The sequence below is a fragment of the Crocuta crocuta genome, unplaced genomic scaffold (genome assembly GCF_008692635.1).
Source record: "Crocuta crocuta isolate KB4526 unplaced genomic scaffold, BGI_CrCroc_1.0 scaffold73, whole genome shotgun sequence".
NCBI lineage: Eukaryota > Metazoa > Chordata > Mammalia > Carnivora > Hyaenidae > Crocuta > Crocuta crocuta.
In genome coordinates, this window is record NW_027529443.1 from 7483745 (window position 1) to 7494441 (window position 10697).

The window sequence follows — 10697 nt, forward strand, 5'->3', positions numbered from 1 at the left end:
TGTGGCTAAACGTTGCTTGTTGATGACAGTGGTCAAATGGTGACATTTTTCACCTTCAGGGTTCATTGGTACTCCACATGATATCCAGAAGAGAGCATCTCTCATGGGCTCAGATATCAACAGGGCTCCTTGGTCCTTTAATGAATGAAGTCCAAGGCTTTTCCCAGGGTGGTAGACTGAATAAAGGCCCTAAAAGGTATCCATGTCCTAACCCTCAGAATCTGTATGTTACCTTATATGGCAAAAGGGAATTTGCAGGTGTTAAGGATCTTGATATGGGGTGATTATCCTAGCTTATCTGGGTGGGCATGATGTAATATAAGAGGGTGATAGCATCTGGCACGGCACTTGGCAAATAGCACTAGTTCAAACAATAATAGTGCTCATTAGGAGGCGGCATCCTCCTCCCTTGCACATTCCATTCCCCTGGGTAGGGGTGTGTGTAGAGAGGTTCCTAGAGGAGAAGCAGCTTGAACTGGGCTTTGGAAGATGGCAAGACTATGAGTAGGTGGAAAGGAGAGCTAGCAGGCATCTCAGACAGGGATCACAACACGGTGAAGGCCCAGCTATACCTGGACATTCCATGGTTTGGCTGATCAATACATTATTGATTCACCAAACCAGCAAATCCTTTTCTCCCCTCAAGCAACATAGATTGGAATTCTGTTACTTACAGTCAAAAAAGTAATTGACTGGTATAGGTTTGGTTCCTTCCAGTTTCATGTGGGCTAGAAACAGAAGTCAACCGATCTTTCTATTTCACTTCTGGGACATCCCAACTCCTGTGTGCCCCAGAATCTTCACTTCCTGTATGTAGATCCACTACAACATTACCAAGGCAGCCATCCTCAATACCTCTTCTTTGAAAAAACATTTCCTCTCTCACACATCACCTTCCTCACCACGACTAGGGTATAATCAACTACTCCCTCTTTAAACTTGTCACATGATACATGATACACTTTGGTGACTAACTTCTTTAAATACCTCTTCCCCAGAATATAATGCCCTAAGGACAGGTGCCATGTCTTATTCATCCGTGACATCTTTATTTCTAGTGCATAGCCTGAAATATTGTGGTGTCCAGTAATTATGTGCTCCCCCCTGCCACTTTGGCCTGCCTCTATGTAGGGCTAATATGGTCCTTATCAGTCTCCTTGACTTTCTGAAGAAGATATCAGACCAATTCCCACCTCAATGGACTATCTGTGTCTGTGTGTTCCAGTTATGTGTCTACTTCTAAACCTTCATAGAATTTGCTGTTATCAAACTGTGTATTGCTGAAATGCTATATTGCCTTGGGCACAGAAATGAACCAAAGAGAAATTCATTGTTGAATTTCATGTAGGAATGATAAATATGATCACAGTAAGATTCAGGAGAAAACTTTCTCTCTGACCTAAATATCAGGAAAAAGTAGGATTTTCTAGGCACTTGTTCTATATTTGTCATATGAACACTACATGTGCCCAATCATGCCTCTTTCCCTCTTTCAGCTGGATGGAAGAAAGCTCTAATCAAACTTCTGGCACACTTCTAGCATATGGATAGGTCTTTGTGGCATGCATTTTATATACTCATCTCACTCTAGTTTTTGATCTGGCTTTTCTACCCTATTTTGTATTTGTTTTCATTTCCTCAGTTCCTTTTTAATTTATTTTTTTATTTTTAATAGTTTATTGTCAAGTTGGTTTCCATATAACACCCAGTGCTCATCCCCACAAGTGCCCTCCTCCATGCCCATCACCCCCTTCCCCTCTTCCCCACCCCCATCAGCCCTCGATTTGTTCTCGGCATTCAAGAGTCTCTCATGATTTGCCTCCCTCCCTCTCCCCAACTGTTTTTCCCCTTCTTCTCAGTTCCTTTTTTAAAAGAAAAATATCTTATTCCATACCTCTATAACCACAATTATTTCCTGATTGGGCACTGCACAGCTTCTCAAACCTTGGTATCATATTAGTGACTGCTACTATCATTTCCCCTTCCACAATGATTTTCACACATTTTTTATCAAAAAAGAGATTGAATCCATTCTTTATTCTATTTCCCTGAATATNAAATCTGGGAACCGTTTAAGTATTCTTCAATAATAACAAAGTATGAAGTAAATGACTATATTTACACCATTGCTGCAAGTTGAATGCATTTAAATAGGAAATAGCCATATGCATGCATGTGTGAGTGTGTATATATATATATTATATTATATATATAATATATAATGTTTTATTTCAGAATAGCTTTAATTTACAGAAAACTTACAAAAACAGTACAGAGAGTTCCAGGGAATGTTTTTTCCTTGGCTAGACTGGGGTCACTGCTGTTGAGGCAGAAGATCACAGCAGTTAAGTGCCATTCTCATTGCACCATATCAAGAGTGTCTGCTATTAACTTCACCTGTCACTGATGATGTTAACCTTAATCACCTGGCTGAGGTAGTGTTTTCTAGGTATCTCCACATGGACAATGTCATGACAGTCATATGGTTGAGGAGATAGGCTATTCTAAGAAGTTGGTTGCTATGCAGACAATCCTAGATAGCTGCCTCACTTATTAAATGATTTTTTACACACCAATATCAGGGCCAGCAGCTGGGGATGTTAGACAGTACTCAGTATTCTCTTTCAAGGATGTCATGAAAAACATCATTAATTCCTGGACAACTCACTCCTGAACTACACTTCTCCGATATTTTCTTTTTTTACTGCTTTCATTCAAAATTTAGGGCACAGGCATCCAGCCATGTTCACTTAGGATCCATTTGTCTCTTTGAGGATCTCTGACGTCTTTGAATGCTTTGTTTGCATTGAAAGAGCTGAATTCTCCTTCCTACGAGGGGCAATATGTATTCTACGCTTTCTTACTTAGTTACACAAGTGTCCTACGGGAGCCTTTTACCTAAGCAAGGAAGGCAAGATAACAAGCCACCACTGTTAAATTGCCACCAGCCCTCTAATGATTCCTTTGGTAGGGCCAAGATTTCATCCAGTGATGACAATCACCAGGGACCTTGTTATTCTGGAGACTTCAGGGAGTATATGGACATGCAGTTTGGACCATTAGCTAGGCCTTTAGGGAGCATACTTTATCCATGGCAAGTGAGAGGTAGTAATTATAATCTCGCATAGGTTTTAAGGGAGAGATTGCAAATTATATCAGAATAGACAATATACACTTAACCCCTTAGGTAAACTGATTGGATCAGAGGATGAGAATGGTGAATCACTCATCAGGGTTGAATAAGTATAAGAATCCAGAAGTTACTCATCTAAAAACCCTCAGAGATCTGTTTTGCTTGGAAATTGTCCACATAGTGATAACAGCTATCCTTTACATGTATATAGTACTTTATAATTTTTTGAGATCCCATATACTATTATTTCAGGTAATTCTCACAAAAAGCCTATGAAGTAGGCAGTGTTTGTACTATCTTATAAATGAGGAAACTTGAACGCTGAGTGGCTAAGTAGTTGCCTCAAGCTACGCATTATTTTAATGCTTGATTCTTTCTCTTTGTTATTGTCATCAATTTTCAGCATCGTGAGTTGGGGTCTTGCGACCTGTAATAACTAATTAATTTTTTTAAATAAATTTTTGAAATAAGATTATAAACTGAAATATATAATTATATATATTCACGTATACACACACACACACACACAGTGTTTCAACCTAATGAAGTAATTTTTTTATAGCTTGAATTGTCCCAGAGTGATTTCATGGGAGCCCCTTCAGGCTGGATTCTGTTTCTTTTTGATATGACTTGTTGACTGACCCCATCAGTCTTTGAAAGCTTGCTTTTTTTTTCTGGCACAATAAGATGTCGCAGGCTTATTTTGTACATTTCTCGTCCAGGTTCTAAGATCAGCCATTTTTCTAAGGAGTCCTGGTTTCTTGTAGTGAAAAATGATATTTGACAACCAGTTAATCAACCTCCACTTGCTATTGTGCTTTATTAATATAAGAATGACTGACTAATCATATTTGGCCTTACAGTATAGTATTAGAATAGTGACTGGAGCATTTTGGCCAACAGAGCACTACATTATAAAGGATATAGCTCATAGCTATTAAAGTAAAAGAAATGAGGTGGTATTGTTACTGTCTTGTCACCCTTGGGTGAGATGGCACATACATTAAATGATAGTTGACCATGAGCTGCAGTATTTTCTATGCAAACATACCAGTTAGAGTAAAAAGTGTTGTTACCATTGACTCTATTATTTTTAAAAAGTTTATTTTCAGAGAGAGAAAGAATGCATGCATGAGCAGGAGAGTGGCAGAGAGAGAGGGAGAGAGAAAATCCCAAGCAGCCTCAGTGCTGCCAGAACAGAGTTTGACATGGGGCTTGATGCCATGAACCCTGAGATCATGACCCGAGCCAAAACCAAGAGTCAAATGCTTAACTGACTAAGTCACCCAGGCGCCCCTACCATTGACTTTAAACTCTAGCTCGGGAGCTTTCTGGCCTGAGTGGATAATTGCCCTAGGCAGAGTAATATTTTCAGGGGTTCCCAAGAGGATGAAGGGAAACTTAGATGCCAGATGTGATGATTAAAACATCAACTCCACTTCTTTCTCTAGGCCGGTGGGCAGGACACCAGGTGCAGCCAGAAGAAAGAGCTATTGTTTCCTATGAAGGGAAATGAAAACCAGTATTTAAGAGTTTAAGCCAAATTAGTGACCTGCAATTCAGGGCTTCAGACAGTGTAGGTTAGATTAACACACATATTGCTTCACACTTTACCCTACATGTTGAGGCAAAAGAGAGGTTTTTAGTTTTCTGCATTTCTCCTTTATTCAGATGGATGTTCAGATCATGAGAAATAAGAAGAGAATGTACCAGCACAATTAAATGCCTTTGGAGCCATGTCATTAAACTCCCTTTCTCCTTTGGAATATAACCCTTTGGAAGGGTTTTTGTCTGTTCTGTTCACTATTCTATCTCTAGCACTTTGGGTAATGCTGGCACATGATAGCTTTCCCAGTATTTGTTGAATTAATATGTATCTTCCACAGAAACATTAACATGGGTAGGCTCTTTTTAGACAGATCTTCTTTTTGCCGTTGCTTGGCTCATATATGCATTTTCCTTCCAAGGAGATGTTTGTGGTCTGAATGTAGCTATTATTTGCTTTTCCATTATCAGCTGCCTTGTCAGATTGAATGGTCACACTGACAAATATCTAGAGGAATGTGTTCCACTAATAGGCTTGGAGTTTTTTTATTTTGAATAGACTTATTAGCAACATACACATACACATGTTCTGTGTGGTCACATGTCTTACATAAATAGAACTGTTCATTTGTCATCCCTACTAAAACTATTAATTTGTCATCCCTAGTAAAACTCACAGAGGATCCAGTCTGATTCAGAACAAACTATGCTATGCTGTATATCAAATAATCATCCAGATCTTGGTGGTATATAAAATAACAAAGGTTTGCTTTTTTTTTTTTTTTTTTAATCTTGCTACCTGTCATCCATCCTGGGTCTTCAGTGACCTGGCTGATGGAAGAACCATTATTTGAAGGGTTGCCAGTAGGTATGGAAGAGTAAGCAATTATATGTTCTAGCCTAAAGTGATGGACATAATTCCTACTCATTGGCCAGAACTTGCCACTTGGCCAGAGTGCATATTCTCATGTTACTTGGGGGATGAATAGCTTGGTAATGATTACCATAGTTGTCCTTTTACCAGAATGTGTAAGATTCATTCTATTTTTGAAAGTCTTTCATAACATAACCCAAGAGAACTTTTCTAGAGGAGCAATACTTTTAAAAAATGAAGACTTACCATTTTATAAACAGCAAACTAGATTTTATACACAGTAGAGTGGTGACAATCATAGACTTTTTGGAATCAGAGAGAATGGAGTTCAAATTTCAGCTTTGCTGTGTAGTGGCTGCATGGTATCATGTGAAAAACATTTAGTGTCTTCAAGATTAGCTTTCTCACTTCTAAAATACTTAACAGGATGAAATTGTTGTGAAGAAAAATGAAATTCTGTACAAAGGTGTCCAACACACAGTGTCTAATACATATTCAGATTCAATACATATTAGCTAGCTTGAAAGATGAAAAGTCTTGATATTTTATGAGTTGGTGCCTCTTGGGCTAAGTTTTCTTGGCAGGCAATGCTTTTATGTTCTCTGGAGGTCAGGCAATTAAGATTGCTCACATTTCTCTGTGGGAGAATGTTCTTGAAAGAGCAGTTCATTTGAAATGATTCTTCAGCTCACTCCGTTTAGAATTCATTAATTTTCTGCATCCACCCACAATCTTTCACATATATTCTCCTTACTTCAGACTCTCTGGAAGTCTTAGTATTGGAGAGTATGAACCTTAGATATCTATCAGAATCTCCAGGGAGCTTTGCAAAGCACCTACATCTGAGTCTCTCAGACCAGTTAAATCTGGCTCTCTGAGAGAGAGGACTCAGTCATCTGTATTTTAAGAAAGTACTTCTAGTGAGTCTAATGAGCAGAGAGAACTTAGAACCACTGCTCTACATAGTCTCACTCTTGCCTACCTCTCCAGCCTCATCGATTCCCATTTTTCTCTCCCTTTCCCACCATGCTCCAGCCATCTTTTTTATTCACTGAACTTGCCAAAGTTGTTCCTACTTCAGGGCCTTTGCATTCACTCTTCCCTTAGTCTGGAATGCATCAACTTAAATTTTCATAAAACTGATTCATGTTCACCAGGTATCAACTCAAATGTCACATTTTTAGAATGTCATATTATCACCCCTCATCCTGTATTATTTCCTTTCTAACACTCCATGGTATTTGAGCTATTGCTGATTAATTTGCTTGTTTACTGCCTATCTCCTAATCATTTTCAAAAAAACATTTATTTACTTTGAGAGAGACAGAGAGAGTGTGAGTGGTGGAGGGGCAGAGAACTCAACACAGGGCTCGATCCCACCAATCATGAGATCATGATCTGAGCTGATGTCAAGAGTCTTATGCTTAACTGACTGAGCCACCCAGGTGCCCTTGCCTATCTCTTCATTATTACATGAGATCTACAAAGGTAGAGTCTTTATCGGATTTATTCACTAATGTATGGCCAAGGCTTAGAAAAGTATCTGACACATAATAGGTACTTAAATAAACATTTGTTCAATAAATTATTCTTGTCTGATGTTTACTAATATTATTATATAACATCATTTTAACAATAAAGTCTTATGATATATTTCTTTATATATCCAACTATTTCCTCATAAACAAGTCTTGAAGCTTCTATATGTCTCATGCCCCTTTACACAATTTATATTAACTATTTGTTATAGGGAGAAAAAAGAAGAAACAATGTATAAATAGCAATTTTTTAATAGTTTATTGTCAAGTTAGTTTCCATATAACACCCGGTGCCCATCCCCACAAGTGCCCTCCTCCATGATCATCACCCCCCTTCCCCTCTCCTTCACCCCCATCAGCCCTCAGTTTGTTCTCAGCATTCAAGAGTCTCTCATGGTTTGCCTCCCTCCCTCTCCCCAACTATCTTTCCCCTTCTNGAAAATGATCTAGTTTCATTCTTCTGCATGTTGCTGTAAATAGCCTTTTTGTTTTAAATTTTTAACGTTTATTTATTTTTGAGACAGAGGGAGACAGAGCATGAGCTGGGGAGGGGCAGAGAGATCGGGAGACACAGAATCTGAAACAGGTTTCAGGCTCTGAGCTTCAGCACAGAGCCTGATGCGGGGCTTGAACCCATGGACCATGAGATCATGACCTGAGCCGAAGTCGGACGCCTAACCGACTGAGCCACTCAGGCGCCCCTGTAAATAGCCATTTTTATTACTATCATATACTATGGCCTTTGCCCTATTTAGATTTCTTTTGTACCTACTTTTTTCTCTTGCTGGTTACCATCATCCTGAAGGTTTCGTGGGTTGGAAATCATGGAAGTTTCTATTCCTTAAGCTCCTTTCTCTAGTGATCATTAAGAAGAAAATATATGGAACTGAAGTCAACAGTTTGAGTTTGAATTTTGATCCAGCAACTTATCAGGGGAAACCATTTAACCTTTCTGAGCCTGTTAATGAACTCAGGACACTAATAGCTCCAATCTCAAAAAAACTGTATAAAAGTAAAATGAGAAACTATAGGTAAAATTACCTTGTATTTTGTGAGTGTTCAGTAAATGCATTGAAAAGATGTACCATTCAAAATGCCACTTAGATTTTCCATTTTCTTTTTGTCCTTCCTGCTATTGTATAAGAATCAGGGAAGGGATCTCCTTCTCAGTCTCCCTTCCTCCATCCTTCCCTCTTCTGGGCCATAAATATACTCTAGCCAAGCCTCTTACTGGGGCTCAAATTCCCTTAATGTGTCATTCTTGCTTCCTCATGGTTCACAGTGTATGATTGCTGCAGTGACTTAGAAATGACTGAGGCTTTTTGTTACAGATCACCTGAATAAATGAATAGTTGGGATTCTGATGAAATAATGTCACTGATTTTATACAGGTAGTTCTGTGAGAATCCCCCCTTAGTCAAGTATAAATAGTCTGTGCCTTCTACTTCATCTCACTTAGATTCAATTTTCTCATTTCTAAAATGGGTCTAATCACAGTACATACAGGTGTTTGCAGAGTGACTGAGAAAACATGTGGGATGCCTTTGTGAAAACATCCTTGCAGTCTCAGAGCTTGGAAGTTACTTCCTTCTATTCCTTTGTGTTGTAGACTCTGGATCTAAAGTTCTCTCTTGTCTTAGCAAAAGAGTGGGAAGCTGGATTAAAAAATAGGGGAGAGAGATAGTTAATGTTCGGGAAAAGACAAGAGCCCCGAATAAGTGTCCTTGCCCTGTAATTATTAAGATCAGAAGTCTTACAAACATGATGGGCGTGCACAAAGAGACAAAGAAACTGTAAACATTAGCTTCTGGGCATGTAGGAAGGGTTTTTTTGGGAAGATATACAGTGTGTGGGGTTTGGGTCAATATAAAACAAAATCCATGTGCCAGACAGATGGGCAGATGGTTGTTAATGGCAGATAGGAGGCACCCTGTCTGTTTATCTTAGCTAGCCTAGGGGAGAAAACAGATAGGGGAAATAACCTCAGGGTTAACACGACTCCTTTTCTTTTGTTAACCATCTCTGCTCTGAGCTGCTCACCTGCAGCAATCTATAGTCCAATTTACTTGTTTTGCCCTATTCTGTGAAAGCAGCTTCTCTGCTATAGTACTAAATTGGGGGGCACCTTTGCCCTGCATGTCTAATCTTGCTCACTTCATATACCTTTGTATTGGAAGCCTTTGCGCCTGTTCCTATTTTGGACCTTTGCCCATCCCTCTCTATTTATGGGGTTCCACACTTCCCTATTCTTGGGGTGCCTTTGTACCATCCTCTTCTCGGGATGCCAATCATGTTTACCCAAACTTAGGTGTGAGTGTCCTGTGACTTTTTATTTCTCTATGCCTTGTTAACCCATTGATATAAGCCTGGGGGATTCCTAAGCCTATCGCCCACACCTTTGTACATGACACATTATCTAGGTGGTCATAAAAACCTGTTTACTGAAGAGAATATCCAGCTGCCTTAGATGTTACCCTCTGCTTCTGAGGGAGAAAATTGCTTTTCAAGTGAGGAGCAAGGGTGTCAACTTTTAGTCTGGTCATTTAGCAGCTATCTATCTAATCTTAGAAGTTGAAGTATAAGTTGTCCAAGGCCACGCTACTGGTAAAAATTAGGATCATACTGGTAAAGTCTTCATCAGTCTTCTGATGCTAAATTCTGACCTCTTCCATTGTACCATCCTACTCTTCTAAATAATTATATAAAAATGTGTGTATTTTATTTTCATGTTTTTGGAGGTTGTTCATGCTTTCTCATTGTACAGTTTTCTCTTGGACCAGTCAGTATTGAAGGATGGAGATTTAGAAGTAGAAAGCACCATAGAGCTCCAGACCCTTTAACCTACAAAAGAAAAATAAATAATATCTACTTGCCTTGAGAGATTGTAAAATCAGAGGAAAAAGTCACCTGCTCCCACATTGCGATTTCAGTCAAGAATTACTTTCCTGAAACAGACATTTCTGAGGCAGATCAGACTTTGTCTGTATTGATATACATGATGAGGAGAGACTTGTATTGTAAGATTAAAAAAAAAAAAGCAGGATATAAGAGTATAAAAGCTTTCACAACATGCCAGGGAAGAAAACCAGTGGGAACAAGTCCATTCTTGAAGGTGTATTATAACCCCAAATATTACCATGATTGAATTGAGGCACTAGGAGAGACATGCATGGAGAGATGGATTATACTTTGGCTTCTAGGAGCTTCCACCAGCCACCATCAGAAATACTAATTTGGGGAATCCAGTTTGAACAATGCCTAGCTTAATAGTTTTCAAAGTATGTTTTGGGGATCTTTAGAATCAGAATCATTTGGGGGTACTTTAACTTGTTACCTTATTTGCATTATTTCTATCATTATTTACATATACACAGATACATATACATATATGAATATATACACATATAGGTATATACACATTTTTTTCTAAACCATTTAAAAGTTAGTTGCAGACATTACTTTCTTCATATTTAAATTCTTCCTCATTCATCCTTAAAACATAAGGACTAAAATAATTAACCATAATTCCTTTATACCATTTATACCCATTCCAAACTAAAATTTCCTCAATTGTCTCAAAATGTCTTTTTTTTTTTTTTTTTTTAAA